This window comes from Notamacropus eugenii, chromosome 1 (genome assembly GCF_028372415.1).
Source record: "Notamacropus eugenii isolate mMacEug1 chromosome 1, mMacEug1.pri_v2, whole genome shotgun sequence".
Lineage (NCBI taxonomy): Eukaryota > Metazoa > Chordata > Mammalia > Diprotodontia > Macropodidae > Notamacropus > Notamacropus eugenii.
Window position 1 is genome coordinate 192,662,517 of NC_092872.1, and position 18,543 is coordinate 192,681,059.

Sequence of the window (18,543 nt, forward strand, 5' to 3'; positions counted from 1 at the left end):
TGGGTTAAGAAGCTATTATGAATTCTGAGTTTCTATGTTTTAGAATTATTATCAAGAAAATAAACTATGTTAAAAAAAGTTTATTTCTGCTTTGAGAAGGAAGTTTTAGTTAAAATTGTTTTTGCTGTAAAGCAAGCATTTACAAAAGCATGTTTATGAAAGGAGACTTATTAATTATGCAAAGATCTTGGTTTTAAACTTTTTTCTTGTAATTTTTGTCAATCAAGTTCAAGAGGGTTTTGTGATAAATTATAAACTGTTTTTTAAGAAGGGGAAATTTTTTTTTTATTAAGAATTGTTTCGTAAAATCTTTTGCATGACTTTTGGAAGGTCTATCAAATTTCTATTTACAAGCCAATTTGTTGTAAAAACTTGATACTGAAATTTATATTCAAACCTACTGTGAATTATGCTTATATATAGGTTTAATGAGGGTCAAAAGATAAGGGAGACAAGGAATTTTATGGCTCCAGGAAGTTCTGTGGTATTTTTAAGATAGACAGCTAGTCTCACCATTGGGAGATGGAGCATTACTTATCAGAACAGATGGAAGTCACTAACAAAGTGCTGTAGAGTCCCTGGAGGGGGAATGCAATATAAGAAGAGGGACCAGGATAAGTAGGGCTTTAAAAGCCAAAGAGAAGTTTTATATTTGACCTGAAGATTACAGGAAGCCACTGGAATTTATTGAAAAGGGGATCAGAGTTGAACTCTAGGAAAGTTCTGACATGGTTAGACTACAACTTCAGGAAAACTATTTTTTCACCTAAGTGGAGGAGGGACAAGAGTGAGCAGAGACTTGAAACAGCATCCAGAAGGCTACTGCAATTGTCTAGGTGTGAGGTAATGAGGGAAACCAGGGAGGTGGCAGTGTTTGGGGAAGATGAGGATGTTTATGAGAAGTTGAGGAGGCAGAACAGACAGGACTTTGCAACACACTGGTGGATACAGGGTGAGAGTGAAGAGTTGAGGATGATATTTAGATTGCAAATCTGGGTCACTGACAGCATAGTGATGTCCTCAACAGGGCTATGGAAGGTAGGAAGAGAAAAGGGTTTTGGGGAAAAGATAATGAGTTCTGTCCTTGACATATGGAGTTTAAGATGTCTAAGGGACATCCAATTCAAAATGTCTAACAGGCAACTGGAAATGTGAAAATGGAAAAAGAACTGGACAAATACATCTGAGAACAATCTGAACTGAGAGGATAACTGAATGCACTGCCTCTGCTGAGATCACCAAGTGACATGGTATAAAAGAGGAGAAAGGGAACAGAACAGAGCCTGAGAGGTTGCTTTTAAATGGTGTAGATGAGCAGTCAGGCAGGAGAAGAACCAGGAGGCAGCAATGCTACCAAATCCTAGCAAGAAGAGAATATCAGGGAGAAAAGGGTGATCAAAGGTTGTAGAGAAGTTGAAAAGCATGAGGACTGAGAAAAGACTGTTATCTTCATCAAAAAAAAATTATTAACTTTGGAGACCACAGTTTTGAGCTGAACGATGAGGTCAGAAGCTGGACTATAGAATTAAAAAGAGTTAGAGGAAAGGAAGTGGAGGCACTGATTACAGATGGCTTTTTAAAGGAGTTTACTACAAAAGGGAGGAGAGATATAGCAAGATAGTTATCAGAGGTGGACTGATCAAGTGAGTGTTTTTTGAGGATGGGGCAGACACATAGGTGTATAGCAGCAAGGAAGCCATGAGTAGAAAGGGAGAGATTGAAAATTACTGAGAAAGTGGTGAGATGGAATGCAACACATATATGAAGAAGGCGTTATCCTTGGCAAGGAGAAGAGCCACCTTCATGTGAGGCAGGTGAAGGAGATTGTGGGGAAGGAATCTGAGTGATATAAGATGAGAAGGAAGGGACAAAACGGAGTTCTTGACAAAAGACCTCAATATTTTTCAGGAGAGCAGGAAGGAAAGCAATGGAATGTTTAAGAAGAGATGAAAAGAATTAGAAAGGTCATTGTGATACACTGGATAGTGAAACCATTAGAGGTATAAGATTACCTTGCCTCAGTTGAGATTATGTAACAAATGTGTAGTTTTGTGATTTCCTCCAGCCTCTTTCAGCAACACATGAATTGGAGTGAAGATAATAGATGGTGGAGTAATCCAAGGCTAGGGAAAGATCAGTATAGGGCAAGGGGCAAAGGATTTTAGAAGATAGAGTAGAACTGAACTGATTCATCATGGGGTCAAGGTGAAGAAAGTAGGAGAATATAGTGAGTGCAGGAATAATAGCCTGAGAAAGAACTGAGGGGGAAGGGACTGGGGGAGTGACAGTGTAAGGACAGGGTTAGGGTTGCAAGGCAATGGGAAAGTAAAATAACCACAGACTGATCAGATAAAGGAATTTCTGAGTTCATAAACATAGAGTGGAATCCTAGTGAGTGATGGCAAGATCAAGGGTATGACCATCTCTGTGTATAGCTGAGGTAGGGTGGAGAAGTAGGTAAGTCATGGGCAAAGAATAGGGTTTAAGAACTGGGAAGTTAGGATGTTTGACAGAGTTATCAATGTATGTATTGAAGAACCCTAGAATGAGGCCAAAAGTTGGGGAGGAGAGAATGACTGTGAGATAAACTACTTAACTCACTGAGGAAGGAAGTATCCTGGAGAAGGGTAGATAATAGCTACAAAAATTTGGGTGAAATATGGATTGAGTTAATATCAAAAGAGAAGTTAATGAATATTGGAAGAAGAAGGAGTCTAGAAATAGCAAAACAGAGCAAAGAATATTCCAAGTCTCCTTCAACAGCTGGGGGAGGAAGAAGAGAGAAACCTATGAATGAAAGTGTGTAAACAATGTTGAAAAGGGTACTTAGGAAGCTGTGTCATCATGAGGAAGTCTCTGGGGGCACAAAATAGGAGGAGAGAGGAAAAGATTTAAGTTTGAAGGTAAGTTTGTTATTTAAGGAGCATGCTTTCCTGCAACCACAATGCAAGGAGCAGGTAGGACTTGAGTGGGCTGTTGGTGGGTTTGGGTTGATGGGGACAGAAGCACGCAGTGGGGGATGGGGGGTGGGATTTGTATAATGATAGCCCTGGTGCAGAATCACAGGTATGCAGAACATATGATGGCACAGGGGTTGAGGAATGAATTCAGGTAGATTATAATCATCCCCAGGGGGCCAGGTGTGCAAGTGGAGCAGGTCAATAATAACAAACCATCAGGCAAGGTCTTCTCATGATATGGAGGTTCCAGGCAGGGACTCACCAAACACTGAGTCAGCCTCAAGGTAGAGTTGTCTTAGGGAGCCAGACAGCAGGTATGCAGCTGAAAAGCAAAGGTGGGGAGCCTTTGGTGAGAAGGGAAGGGGAGGGGGAGAAGAGTGGACAAAATAACTAGTGTGGAGTTGTATTTGGCCAGGGTGCAGGCTACTCATTGAACCTAGCCAATCAAACAATTCCCTAGCTACCTAAGTGAACTATCCATAACCCATGTATCACCTCTCTTTTTCATAAAGACAGCATGAGACTTTAGTCAGTCAACAAGCACATAACAAGCAATTTACTAAGTGTCAAGCACCGTGCTAAAAGCTGAGGATACAAAAAAAGGCAAAAACATAGTTACTAGCCTCAGAAAGTTCACATTCTAATAAAGGAGACAACATGCAAATAACTATGCCCATAAAGGATATATGCAGTGTAAAGGAAAAGTAATCTCAGAAGGAAGACACTGGGGGAGGGAGGAGGGAAGAGGTGACTAGGAGCCTCCTACAGAACATGGGATTTGAGCTGAAGAACTCTAAAGGAAGTTTTATTAAATTCTTTGTTAAAGTCAGCTATATCAACACATTTCTCTGATCTGTAAGTTTAGTGACTGTCAAAAAAAAATACATAATGTTAGCAGGGCATGATACTGATGAAGCCATGATGATTCTGTATAATCATTACTTCTTTTCCTAGGGATGAGGTTCAATACATCATATGATGGATGGAATTAGTCACTTCCAGAAATCTTCAATTCTACAATATGATTTGTAGTGTATTCCGAACAGATTAGGAGAAAAGGAAGTTTATATAGTTTGATTTAGTCATGACACTGAGCTGCCACTGAGAGATTTAATTCCCATTAATTGTAGTAGTAAACGACCCTGAACCAATAAAGAAATCTAATTGAATGTGATATCAGGCTGCTGTTTGGTACAATATTTTTCTACATATCTGCGTAGCTGTATCAGGCATGCCTTACAGTCAAGGTAATAGATGAATGTTTAAAAAGTATGAAATAATTATACTTGAAATATATTAGGAAGAGCTCCATGATTATCTGTATGCCTTGAAAACAGGCACTTTATCTTTCTGGATTTAATTTCCTCCTCTGTAAAAGAAGGGGGTGAAATTAGGTTTCAAGGTTCTTTACAGATCTAACCAGGCAGCTAGATGCTGCAATGCACACAGCACCTGCCCTAGAGTCAGAAGAACCTGAGTTCAAATTCTGCCTCAGACACATCCTAGCTGTATGATCCATCCAAAACATTGATTAAAAGTATTCAAAATTAGGGGCAGCTAGATGCCTCAAGGGATACAGCACTAGGCCTGGAGTCAGGAATAACTGAGTTTGAATCGGGGCTTAGACATTAGTTATGTGACCCTAGGCAAGTCACTTAACCCTGTTTGTCTCAGTTCTTTATTTGTAAAATGAACTGGAGAAGGAATGGCAAACTACTACAGGATCTTGGCCATGAAAACTCCAAATTGGGTCATGAAAAGTTGGACATGACTGAAACGACAGGACACAGAACTAAGAAACATTCTGAGTCTGAACTCATAGAAGAAATTCTTCACTGAATCTTTTTGTAATCCATCTAAGAACAAAAATGAGTCAGAATGACCCACATATCCTAGAATATTGTCAGTAGCCCTAAGGACATTTTATAGATACTGATATAATTTGTCTTCCATGATGTCATCATGGGACATGGGACAGATGTTCAACTTCCCTAACTTGCCTTAAACAACTCGTTATTTACCATTCATGAATTTACAGCAACTAAGTTCTCTTATTATAATTTTGTAACTTTCAAACGAGATGAAATGTTTGCATCTTGATTTAGCCTCCTAACATATCAGCTATCCTCCCCGGTTTTATGCAACCATGCAAACTTGATAAGAATGCCACCTACTCCATCCAAAACATTGATTAAAAGTATTCAAAATTAGGGGCAGCTAGATGCCTCAAGGGATACAGCACTAGGCCTGGAGTCAGGAATAACTGAGTTTGAATCGGGGCTTAGACATTAGTTATGTGACCCTAGGCAAGTCACTTAACCTGTTTGCCTTAATACTGGAGAAGGAAATAACAAACTACTCCAGTACGTTTGACAAGAAAACTCAATGGACAGTATGGTCCATGACACAACTAAAATGACTGAACAGGAACAGGAACAAGGACAGATCTATGGAGATATCTATTCAGTCCATTCATTGCTCTTTGGGCCTGTTACTCAAGTAAATCTGAATCTACCTATCTTATGCATAGGCTCATGAAAGTCTGTGAAGATTTCTGACCCTGTCAGAAATCCAGGTATATTACATCCATTTCCTCCATCTAGGTAATAATAAGCCTATTTAAAAAGAAATTAAGGTTAATCTGGAATGTAAACTCATAATGTCACCTTTTCTTTCTTCCCCATTCAAATATGGATATTACCTAAAGGTCAGTCTTCAGTTCTATAGCTTCAATGATCACTTTTACACATATAATTCACAAATCTCTTCAAAACGTTAATTTCTCTCCTGAGTTCTAGCCATATATCTCCCTTTAATTATATGCCTGTTGTTTCATTAAATCATAGTTATCACAGATTCAGGTGAAAGGAAACTCCAGAGGCCCCTATTTCACATATAAAGAGATTGAGGTCCAGGGAGGTTAAGTGATTTGCTCAAGGTTACACAGATACTGTGAGAGGTAGAATTTGAACTCAGAGACTCTGACTTCACAGGACACTACTATTACAATTACACAACAGCATCTCTTATGCATTAATAATCAACAGGCTATTGCTGCAGAAGTCTCTTTAGCCTTCACTTCAAAATTGAAATGATAATCCCAAATACTGTATTTCTTGAAAATAACCAGTTTTTAATTGATTCATTTAGTCCCGAGGGAAAAGCACTTTTTATATGCTGATTCCAGATAAAATGTCCAGAACTTGGTTTTGTTCCTTGTCCCCTTTCAAAATAATAATAAAATGTGTTATGAATCTCCAAGGTAATTTAATATACTATTCATTATATTCTTTACAATTATTTACTGCTTAAGTAGCCACTAAAGAAAACCCCTTGGAGCATCAAGAGGTTCACGAACTAACTACAAAATGGCAATCTAGATGCCTCTATACCCTCATTCCCAACTCCCTATTCCTTTTCAATTTGCCTTTTATTCTAAGGTCACCTATTAGCCTTTTAATCACCAAATCTCATAGCTTTTTCTCAGTGTTTCTTCCTTGTCCTCCCCTCAAGGTATTTCACAATGCTGACCAGCCCCAGACATTCTCTTTTCTCTAGGTTTTCATGACTCAAATGAAATAATGTACATAAAATGCTTTGCAAACTTTAAAGATAGATAAATACCAGTTATTAAGGCAACACAACCTTGGCGGACTCTTCTTTCTACCCCCTTATGAACAGAACATATTCAAAGCACTGCCCTCAGGTCACTTCCAACCTCTGGATTGGAATCTACTCCCTAAAATTTCAAAGACAACCTGTAATCAACTCTAGGTAACTAATTCCCAATCTCCCAATCTAGTTCTAAATTGTCTTCAGAGTTGCTGAACTGCATTTCCAAATGCCTAAACTCCCTTTGGAAGTCACAGGTAGACCTAAAAAGAAATTTATCCCAAACCAAACTCGTCATCTCTCCTTTAAAATCTGCCCTTCTAATTTCCTTATTTATACTCCCTAGCATATGATTTAAATCACAATGTAACGACTCTACCCTTTCATTCCATATGTAATGTGTTCTCTAATCCTAGTTCCAGGTGTCACCTCACAAGCACTACTGCAAAAGCCTCCTAATTAACATTCCTGACTCAAGACTCTTCCTTCTTTAATCCACCCCCTCTATACCCAGTTGTCAACATATTTTCCCAAAATGCAGTTGACCATGCTGCCTCTTCTACTCAATAAAATTCACTGCTGCCCTACTTCTTCTAGGATCAAATATGAACTCGTATTTTGCATTTAAGCTTTTCACAATCTGTTACATCTCACTCTCCCCACCCCAATCATTCTGGCCTACTGGGTCTTTAACACAAAACATTATCTTTCCATTTCTGTGCCTCTCTACTAGCCTAGCCGTTGTTCCCCATCCCGATACTTTTCCATGACGTTATTCAAGATTCTGCTCAAGAATCATTCTCTTTGCCTACCCTCCACCCCAAGATTACCTTGTACAAAGTTTTGTGTTGTGTATACACCTACAGATCTATGTATTAGCATTCTGTCTCCCTTCAGGACTATAGAAGGCAAGTTCCTTGAGGGCAAGGACTATTTCACTTCAGATTTGGATCCAAGCATCTAACAAAATAATAAATGCTAATAAATGCTTGATTGATTCTACTTTCACAAATCTGTGACATCCCTCCATTTCCATTATCATTATCATCACCCTACTTCTGACTTTATCTCTTAGGAGGATCATTCCCCTCCACCTTTCCTAATCCTTTAAATCTTTCCATTCTGATTTATCCTATATACCCATCAGACCAATTTTTCTAATGCACAGATCTTACGTCATTCCACTGTTCAATGGCTTTCTATTACTGAGTAAAGTTCAAAAACCTTAGCCTGGAATTCAAGGCTCTCCACAATCTGACTCCAGTCTATCTTTTCTATTTTTTTTCATATTACTCTTTAGCACATAATACCACACTGCAGTCAAAATGCACCAATGTTCCACAAACACCATATACTTTTTTATTTCCATGCTTTTACAATTGACTTTCCCTTTTTCTAGAATGTGTTTTCTCAATGCATACTGAAATTCCATCTAGCTCAAATGCTACCTACCTGTTCCATGAAGTTTTTCCTAATCTCTCTCCCCCTCCTCAAACTCTTATAGTAGTATATACCTTTCTAGCAATTTACTATATTCTATTTGCACTATATAATTAGTATTGCACTATATAATTATTATTAGGATCCCTTATCTTCCCTACTAGATTCTAAACTCCCTAAAATGAGGAATCCAATCTTATAGCTCCCTCAACGTAGAGCATAGGGTTTTGAACGCAGTAGGTATTAAACAAATGTTTGAATTAAAATTTTTTGAAATGGACATTAACTGTAATTAGTGGAAGGGGCAAGAATTAAAGGGATAAGATGAGAGGAGCATGGTGTACTTCTAATCCTTATAAAAGGAAAGAAAGAAGGTAGGGAAGAAGTGTTGGGGTCAAACAGCTCCCTACTTTAGCTGCAGAATGGTCTGGCAATTGTCCAAAGTGAGCAGAGGAGTTAGACTGCAATGTGCAACTTGAGTTCAGCACATTCTTAGGTCACTTATTCAGAATATGGCAAGTGTCTATAAATCCCCAAAGTAGTGATACACACAGTTCTGAACAATGAGATAAAAACAAAATAACTTGCCTAACATTGGCTAATTTTTACAAGAAGGAAAAATGTTATAGAATATTTAAGACAATCAACACACATAATCTTGTAATTTCATTATTTTCCATTTCAGTATGTTTTATGACACAGTACTACAGGACCAATTCACACTTCAAAATTATTCCAATGGAGTGAGAAGTGGTTTCGCTCTTACTGGAGCTCATCAGCTGTAGGTAACTGGTCAGTGAAGTTTATCTGTTTATTGAAATTACCTTAAAACACTCCTCATACCTCTAAAAAAAAAAAAAATCACCACTAATTATTTCATAGTGATTTGGTTTCCCCTCCCCCCAGGAAATTCACTTAAAACCTAAATAAGATCTCAGTTCTAACAATTGTTTTCTATAAAAGTCAAGCAAGTGAAAAAGTATTTCTTAAAGAAGCTTTTTTCTGTCAACTGAACTATTCTAAATAAGAATTCTGATCTTAAGAAATTTACAAACAAAAAATAAAGCACATTCTAATCTGGGAATTGATAATGTTGAACATCATTCATAAGAAATTGATATCCCATTATAGGAATCAGAAAATTCCAGGGTAAACCCCCAAAAGATCTGATGTTACATGTTGCATCATTATTCTGGAATTTAAACTAATCCTACATTGTTAGCCAATAAACACTAAAATGTTACCCAAATACTACGTAGGGTTATATTTAGAAAGTTATAGAATTTTATTCATAAGCACAGTCTGATTCACTTTTTTCAGAAACTACATTATAAATGAATGATTGTGTAAAGTCAACATAAAATCTGTCTTTTGCGAGGAAAACCTTAAACAATTAATTTTCCAAATGGAGACAACTTCCTCCAGCTCTCCTCAAAGGATAAGGCAGAAAGGTTGATATAATTCTTGCTCTTCACCTACTATTTCACCAATATCTAAGTATTTCTCTTTTTAAAACCTAGTGCATTCCCTTATACTATCTTCCTCCCTGGTCACTACCTTCTACCATACTCCACTGTTTGTCATCAACCTCGGTGACAAACATTCATGTTGGTAACTTCTCTATCACTATTTGATGCTTGCTGCTAAAAAGCACTTAGAGCCCAATGAGGATAATCATTTTTGTTCCTCTTTAGTTAGGGCTCTAAATTACTCCCAAGGGTGGCTACTCTTCCCTCAAGCAAGCCCTTTCACTTTACAAGTGACCACCTAATTAATAAGACAGGCCATTAAACACTGAGTTCGCTTAAGTTCCTTCCTCTCCCCTTCCAAATAAAATGTTTGGTTTTTTTCTGAAGGGAAAGCTTGAAATCTAGTAATACAAATAAAGAATTGTGAGATATTGTAACAGTAGCAGGGAGATAAGGCATACAAAAATATCCTCATTCTTTCTCTTATTTCTATTCCCCCCACCCCAATCAATTCATAGATTATTCTCACTTTCCCATTGTGTATTTTCCAAACTTTCTTCTCTACTGGCTCCTTCTTTTGGCTACAAAATGTACTCAGGTCTCCTATACTTTAAAAACAAAACAATATAACCTCCTACCCCATTACACATATCCCTTTCCCTTAACAGACAAACTTCTTGAAAATAGTCTACACTCATTGTCCCTACATAACACATGGCTCATTTACCCCTAGTACTCTTGAAATCTGCTTCTGCCCTCACTACTTTGCTGATATTTTGTGAAAGTTATCAAATTCAAATAACTCAAACAGCAAATACAACAGCTTTACTTTCTTTCCCCCGCTTTTACTCTCATGCTTTGACTACTATTAGTATTTTACTGCTAGTAAGGTATTCCTTCTTTTTCTTCCCTCCTCCCTTGACTTCTCGGCAATTTATCATTCTCCTCATCCTCTTCTTAACTATATGGAAGCACCTCCTTCCTTCTTTACTGGTTTTCTTTGGTCCTCCTAGATCATAATATGTTGGTGATCCAAGGTTCTTCCCTGTACTTACTTTTTCTTCGGTCACTTACAATTTCGTAGGTATAGGGAGATCCTAGTAAAGAACTGTCATAAACAATGCAGATCAGTGATTGTTCTAAAACTTAGTCTTAGAAAGTCATCTGGGCAATGGGAAAGTTAAGTGACCTGCCCAAGGTAGAATCTGAACTCAGGTTCCCCCCACCCAGGTCAGCTTTCTATTCACTAGGTTTTACTGCCTGTCAAAGTTAACCTTTCTCAAAAGCAATTCATTTTGCTCCTAATGTCTTCCTAAATTCCTTATTTTTATCAATCTTCCAGTTGGGTTCTAAACCTTCCTCAGTGCTTCCCTAACCTTTTCAAGCTTCTTAATACCATCAGCTTACTCTTTTCAGATGTTTCAGTAGCTTCCAACTCTTCATTTGAGATTTTCTTGGCAAAGATCCTGGGGTGGTTTGCCATTTCTTTGTCCAGTTCATTTTACAGATGAGGAAACTGAGGCAAACAGGATTAAGTGACTTGCCCAGAGTCACACAGCTAGTAAGAGTGTGAGGCCAGATGTGAACTGATGAAGAGGAGTCTTCCTGACTGCAGGCTTGCCACTTTATCCACTATGCTACCTAGCTACCACCTACCTGAAGCTTAACTCGTGATTACATGAAGACATTATACCTTATTCAAAAACTTCAAAACAGTCACCAAAACTTATGATAATTCAGTGTTCGTAAGGTTTTTACATCTGGTGTAGGGGTTGTTCTTAACTTGGGATCCATTCCACCTCGCCCCCACACAGGGTGTGTGGATAGTAGATTTGAGGGGGTCTGTGAATTTGGTGAAAAAAAATCTTTATTTTCACTCACCTCTAACTGAAATTTAACATCTCCTTCAATCATATAAAACTAGAGAACAAACAATATTTACTCTCTTACTGTATATTTTTCAATTCCAAGTTCTAGAATCTCAACTTCTGCATTTACAATCACCAGATTCAATTTTGAAGGTGTCTTAAAACAAAAGAAAAACAAAACAAAGAAAAACAACAAAAATTTGGGACTTGTGCCTTAATCTCAGAATTAACCAATAGTTTCTCAGGCCATCTGCATGATTTCCTTATGTTGAAGCTTTTTAGTTGATGTTTAAATCTGGCTGAAATTTTCAAACTGTATACACAGAAATTCAAAATTGGAACATGAGTGAATATGAAAAAGTTCTAAACAGGTAGATATTAAATATCAGCTTAAGGGCTGGGCATTATGTTAAGCATTTTGTGAAAGATTCTTTTTCACAGGAGAGAGGAGAAAACAATCAATGGTCAATCAATCCACAATATAACCAACTAAATTTTAAGAATATTTTAGTTTGTGAATTATTATTCGGACACTTCCTTCCCACCCCACCTCCAACGTCCCCCAGATACTACAATTTGTTAACAAGTGATCAAATTTGTTGGGAAAGGTCAATTTACAGCTAGAGAGCACATCTCAGGGTCAGGAAGACATTGGTTCAAGTCCTTCTATCAAGACCCTAACCAAGTCATTTAACTCCTCAGGCCCCAAGCAAGTCTAAGCCAGGGTACATGTAGGGGGTTTTTACTGTCATGTATCCCTGTGGCAGTTTGATGAAGCTTATGGGTCTTTCCTCAGAATAATATCTGACAGACAGACTACTGGAGATAGAATTCCTGAGATAGCATTGTTTCTAGAAAGCGAACTGTAAACAAACACATAAAAAAATATATCTTTCTAGGGCATCCTCAAACAGATGGTACACCTTATTTTTGGCTGCTCAAGTATGCTACTGTTGTCTTCAGAGGGCTTAAAGGAGAGATGGTTTCTTGAGACTAGGGGATAGGGAACCTCACACCTCCGGGGCCACATATGGCCCTCTAGGTCCTCAAGTGCGGCCCTAACTTCACAGAACCTTTTTATTAAGTCAGACTTTCCCATAAATCACATTATCATTGGTATTATTAATATTTCCCTCCTATCCCCTTCCATCATTCATACATTTTTCCCATTCCTCTAATAATACACCGTATACTCCCCAGGGGCAGGGACTATCCTACTCAAATTTAACTAACACAATGCATGATAAATAATAGGCACTTCCTATATACATACATATTTATGTATCTATGTGTATGTATCCCTGTCTCCCCAAATGTGGATAACAGAGTAAAATAATACAATAAAAGCAGTAATTCTACTAACCCGTGGAATTCAGGAATCAGACTGTAGTTTATTATTTTATTTTTTGAACGGTATGCTACAAACATGTAAATTAAAAATGGGTCAATGGAACCTGACATCAGGGTACATTCTATCCCCTGCTCAACCTCCCCCCCCCAACAAAACAATGAAAAGAGAAGGGGGAAGAGAGGAAAATTGCCTCAGGCTAATGATATTCACTGTAATAAATGGACCTGAGATCAATTAGGAAACATCTGTACCTTAGTAGAATGTACTTCCAGGGAAAACAGGTATTTCTGAACATTCACAAAGCTGCCTTATCCTACCTCAGAATCACTTTAAAATGCTATACATAACGTTTCAAGTTTTGAGAATTATATAACTGTAGTTATTTAATATTTTATCCTAAAATCATTACTTCTTTTCATACATTTAGTTTTAAACAATGATTAATCATATTCCATTTTGTCACTTTTAACCAGTGATTACATTCCATCTTATTTTACAGTTATTTGCGTATACTATTCTCCCCTACCAAACTGAAAACTTGAGGGAGATCACGTTTTATGCATCTTCATGTCTCTCACTGCTCCTTAACACTGTTTCTTGCAAGAGTAGGTACCCAATAAGTTTGTTACATAAGTGCTCAACTGTCAGCAAACATTCAGTAGATTTTGACATCAGACTGCAGAGGTACTCTTAAAAGGTTAAAAAGGTTTCTAAACCACTACAGCCATGATTCATTAACAATGAATCCTCCTCATGATTCATTAACAATTCATCAGAAATGTCAAATGGAAATGTAGGCCTGCCTACCGACTGTATAAAACTAATACTTAAAAGTTTTCCCAAGGTCCCATAGTAGTTATTGTTTAGAGGTGGCATTTTAAAAATGATGCCATCAAGGGAATTAAATTTTTCAATTATCTCGTTTACAGATTGTAACTGTGGAATTCAACTCAATGCTCACTCCCCAGCAGCCTCCCCCATACTCTGACTATATCCAGAAAAATAAACCCTGGGAAATTGCTATTCCTAACGTTTTACAATCAGGGTTAACGTTTAACAATCAGGCTCCACATTTCACACTACATACAGGGCAGGCGGCTGCACCCTTCAGTCTCCAGGTTTTCTGGACTTTGATTTCCCCCCAAAGGTATTCAGCAAGACACATCCAGGTACTCTGCACGGCGCACACGACATACCTTAGCGCTTACTCCTCGACAGCAGAACCTCCTCAAACCAAATGCTCTCCTGCTGACTAATGAATTAACAACCACCTGAAGGGCGACCAAAACACGCCTTACAGGCAGGAAAGTGGCTTCCTGTAGGCTTGCTGGTGAGAAACCCGAATTGGGGGGAAATGGTGCTGAAGGCGAGGTGCCGTCTACACTTCCACAAAACTACTGGGCCAGTCCAACCGGACACAAAAGAGTCACCCCAAACACTCCCCTCGACACAGGCCGGGAACACGCCTGCAAGTTCTCTTTCCACCCTTCAGTAAAGTACTGAAGGTGGCTTCCCTTTGTCCTGCCTGTCCCACCTCCGTTTATAGGTCTGCCTGACTCCCGAAGAGTCACGAGCTCATTAAATCTCTGGGCCGCCCTCGGATTCCGAACAGCACTAGAGACAGGAAGGCTAGGGGCACCCCCTCTTTGTCCCTGATTCCAAGGATGGGGTTCCTTAACAACCCGACCCGCCACAACCAAGAGGCACCACCAGAGTGAACACGGCCACGCCACCCCGAATGATACAGGTTAAGGCCCCCACGTGCTTATCTCCCCCCTCCCTGCCCCCGTCTGCCTTCGGGCACCCAGACGCAGCCCCCCGGCGCAGCTCCTGGCCTCGCGCCGCCAGCAAGGGAACCTCGGAGGTGGTTTCCCGTTGGGTCTTCCCTACTCCCCGCATTCTCCTACCCGGAGAGAAGGGGCGAGGAGGGCGAGGTCCGGGGCTCACAACTTTACCGACACCCCCTTCCTTCCCCCGCTCCCCCCACCTTCCCACCCGGAGGAACTAGAGCAAGAGCTCGCTCCGCCTTCAGGGCCTCAGAACGTCCCCGTCGCCTCCGCTCCGGACTGGGCCCAGGGAGTGAGGAGAGGGGCGCGGGGCCTCGGCCCTCCCCCCCGGGCCCGGACAGCCTCCGCGGCCCCACGACTCCCCTCGGGGAACTCCCCTCCTACTTTCCCCAAGCCTCCGAAAGAGACTCTTACCCAGCAGGGAGGCAATCCACTAAGTTGTCAGCCTCTCCATAGCGACGTCGGGGAGGCCGAGGCAGCGGAGGAGAGCCAGTCAAGGCCGGGGGGGAAGGGGGTGCGGCGAGGAAGGCCGGGAACTTGACCCTTCACCGGCCGCAGGTTTCCCCCAACCCCAGCGCAGCTGACACATCAACAAAGATGGCGGCGACGCCGGACGCCGCGGAACCGGCCCCTAGCTTCAGCTGGGAGGGAGGGGCGCCCGCTGGAGCAGCCAATCAGGGTGGCGCTAGCGGAGTGACGAAAGGGCGCACCTTGAGCCACAGAGCAACCTGTCTGCAGTGGGCCGGGCTTGGGCGAGGCTCCTCCTCTCCCCGCTCCAGTCCTCTTGTTTACGGGGCTAAGAGTTGAGCCTAGTTTGTGTTAGCTGTAGGTCTGGGGAGTTTGGGTTACCTGCGGCAGCTTACCCCTCCCTCAGCCTCTGGGGAAACCCAAGCAAATCACCTTTGGATTTTACCCTCGTCCCTCCCAGAGGTAAACTCCTTATCTTAGTTCTGGGGCATAATAAAGGAATAATAAAGAACTGCAAACCAAAGGCCCTCCTTCTCCATACCTCAAGGGGTGGAGTCTATTTATCTATCCGCGTCTTTCACTGAAGCTTGAAGTGGAATGGCCAAATTCGACCGCTCTTGAATGAACAACTGGGCCAAAAGTGTTCATGGCACTTGAAGATGACCTTTGGTGAGGGGAGGGTGGTGGTTGTTAATGTATGAGTCATAAATCGTATCAGAATATAAGTGAAGGCTTCATTTAGAAGAATATCAATCCAGGAGTTTACATATAAAAACTAACTCGATAGCAATATGCTTTATTTACTTCATATATCTAAAGGTAATAAAAACATTGGTTCTTCTTTTTTTATATTTTTTTTTACCGTTATTTGTAGAAGAAAATGTAAAAGTAACCATCAGGGGCACCAGGACAGAAAAAAGGGATGTGTTCAGTTTCAGGAAGCAAGCAGATGAGTAATTGGGGACATATGGGAAAGCCTGGTTTGGAACGCAGTCGGTTGGAATCTCACCAGAGATTCACAGTTTTCAGCTGTGTGACTGGTAGAGTCAATCCAACTCCGCCAGCCTCAGTTTCCTCATCTGTAAAACGATACCTGAAGCTCTTAGGCTAGCCGTCTGGAAAGTCAAATGGGTTACGTAATGGAAAGTTTACTGGATTCGAAAACAAAGTAACTGTTTGAATTCTTCTCTGTTACTTAGTAGCATTGTGACCATCAGTAGGGAGTTGCTGAACAATTCAAAAGAAATACTGAATAGTGTATAAAAAGCTCATTTAAAAAAAATGATTAGCTGGCAAACATATTGAAACACTTTAAAGTATATATTTCATACATAAAAAACTATTAGAGATTTTTTTTTGGTGTAGATGTTTTCAACTCAGAAGACACCGCGGAGGAACTTTTCTTACAAGGGCTCCATAGTCCCAGAGCTCACCAAGCTGGGAGCCTTCTAGTGGAACTACTTTCCTCGCTTTAAAAGCCGCTCCGGGGCACATGCGCAGCAGCTCCTCGCGGATTTGGCACGTGCCCAGTGTGCACGTGCTGCCCCCTAACATCCTTGCCAGCACGTGCCTCCCCCACGCAGGGGCTGCGCAGGCGCAGCGGCTCTAGAGAGGGGTTGGAGGGTGTCCTGTTATGTAGTGGTGGAGTGATTCGTATCCGTTTGAGGCCCCCTCAGGACTTAGAAAGGAGTCGTTGGGGAACAGGACGCCTGGGGGGCATCCGCTCTTAAACCCGTTTCCAGGTAAGGGAAGCTGTTAAGGAGGGCTGGGAGGTAAGTGTGGGGCTGGGCAGGGAAGCAGAGGGTCGAGGAGCTGGGGCCAAGGCCAGGGTTATTAGCCGGGAAGCAGGGCGTGACTGCGGGGGGAGGGGAACCAGGAAGCTGGGGGGCCTGAGGAGACCCGGAGGCCTAGGTGGGAGAGGCCAGGGAAGGAAACCACAGCTATTGTAGAGGAAGCTTGGATACAGCCTGAAAAAGACGGTTTGGGGTAGGGTCCCTTGGCCACCAAGGAGGCCCTGTGTGGAGAACAGGGCACGAGGACCTTGGTCACCTTCCCATTTGCTCCTTTCCCCTACCCCCTAGTCATTCTGTAAGGGAAACGACTTGTTTATTCAACTTGGACAAAATTAAATGAGTCACAAAACTCAGCGCTCTACTTCCATGCTAGAATAAAACTAAAGAGGAACAACCATTCAGCACCCACATTAAATGGCCCTTCATTGCACACTTGATAGTTTGCTTAGGGTGGGGGGGCGTTTTGATGTGGGCGATCATTTAAGGGAGGCACACCAGAGCAGGCCTGGTGTTTACTTTTGTTGTAAAGGTTATTATTTGCCACATAGAGTTAAAAGATTATCTTATAAAAAAAGCTTCTAGTTCTTGTTTTTTGACTTTTTTCCTAAAATATCTGGATTATCTACATCCCCATAATATTTTAAGTGGGGTTGAGATTGTCACCCATTAGAGCCAATTAGAGGTATAGAGCGTTGACTGCTCCTCCCCTATTCCACTAACTGTGACCTTTGGCAAGTAGCTTGATCATCTGGCCCTCAGTTATCTGTAAAATAAGGTAGGACTGGATCGAACTTGGGATGGCTTTGAGTTCCTGATTCTATCATTCTAAGTACCTTAAGGCCCCTTTTGGCTAGATTTTCATCTTGAAAGACCCCCATGGTGCAGTAAAAAGTTTACTAGATTACAAGTTAGAGGAGTTGTATTTGAATTCTGCCATATTGATGTGATCTTGGTCATGTCACCATCTCTGGGCAATGGTTCCTTATCTGTATAAGTGAAGGAGCTAAGAGGGGATCTAAGGTCCCATACAACTTTCAATCTGTGATCCTAAGGAAAGCTGCTTTGTAGCAGATATGGAAATGGTTTCCTAATTATTGGAGGCCAAGGGAGGGAAGAAGAAGAAAAAGGGAAACAAATATAATAAATTTTGGGACTTTGGGAAAGCAGTAAAAATGGGCCTTCAAATTAGCTTTTTAATTGATAAAGTGAAAATAATACAAGATGAGACAAATTCAACAAGAGGCAAGATCCTAGAATAGTGTACTCTGGGAGAGAGCCTAGAAAGCCATACCACCTCATACTGAAAAGATTGGGAACATTAGAGTATTCTTAGACTGGGGACTGAGAAACAGTGCTGATAGAGAGCAGGGCCTGGGAGAAGTTTACTTAGATTTATGGTAGCAGGAAGGTGGACATTTAATGTCTTTTGGTGTTTTTTTTGTTTCGTCTAAAAATTCGTATTGATTTTTGTTCTGTTTTACATCACCTAGATTTGCAATATATTCCTACTATTGTAGCCCCACCCCCCAGAGAGCTCTTATACAAAAAAGGGGAACAGACACTTAAGCAAAACTGGCCAAAACATTAGTGTTCACTATTGGTAGCCCCCTACTTGAGTGTAGGGTGTGTTCAGGGAAGACTAGTAAGTACCTCTGGCATGAGGGCTGCATGGGGAGACACTGGCAAGGGACCTCCCAGTATATCATGCCTGCATCAAAGAAGTACTGTGCAGTATGAGCACAGAATTGCAGTGACTAAAAAGAAAGGTGAGATAAGCAAATTTAGAGACATCTGC

General features: G+C 40.8%; 2 protein-coding genes across 7 annotated transcripts in view; one reads left to right on the plus strand and one right to left on the minus strand.

Moving 5' to 3' along the window:
* Positions 1-18,543, minus strand: part of CCDC186 (coiled-coil domain containing 186) — a 69,732-nt gene that overhangs the window by 46,925 nt on the left and 4,264 nt on the right. The window contains exons 1-2 of one of the 3 annotated variants that reach the window (XM_072623165.1): positions 14,902-15,095; positions 3,223-3,282 (exon numbers count right to left, since the gene is read on the minus strand). The exons of 1 other annotated variant lie outside the window; for it this stretch is intronic. The gene's annotated coding sequence lies outside the window, so the exon portion shown is untranslated. Of the gene's footprint in view, positions 1-3,222; positions 3,283-14,901; positions 15,096-18,543 lie in introns of those variants that run through there. One more of the 3 variants, XM_072623157.1, reaches the window with a different exon arrangement.
* The window catches only part of TDRD1 (tudor domain containing 1), a 73,291-nt gene continuing 71,153 nt past the window's right edge, over positions 16,406-18,543 (plus strand). For 3 of the 4 annotated variants that reach the window (XM_072623113.1, XM_072623145.1, XM_072623130.1), the window contains exon 1: positions 16,406-16,697. The gene's annotated coding sequence lies outside the window, so the exon portion shown is untranslated. The remainder of the gene's footprint in view (positions 16,698-18,543) is intronic. The other variant, XM_072623128.1, reaches the window with a different exon arrangement.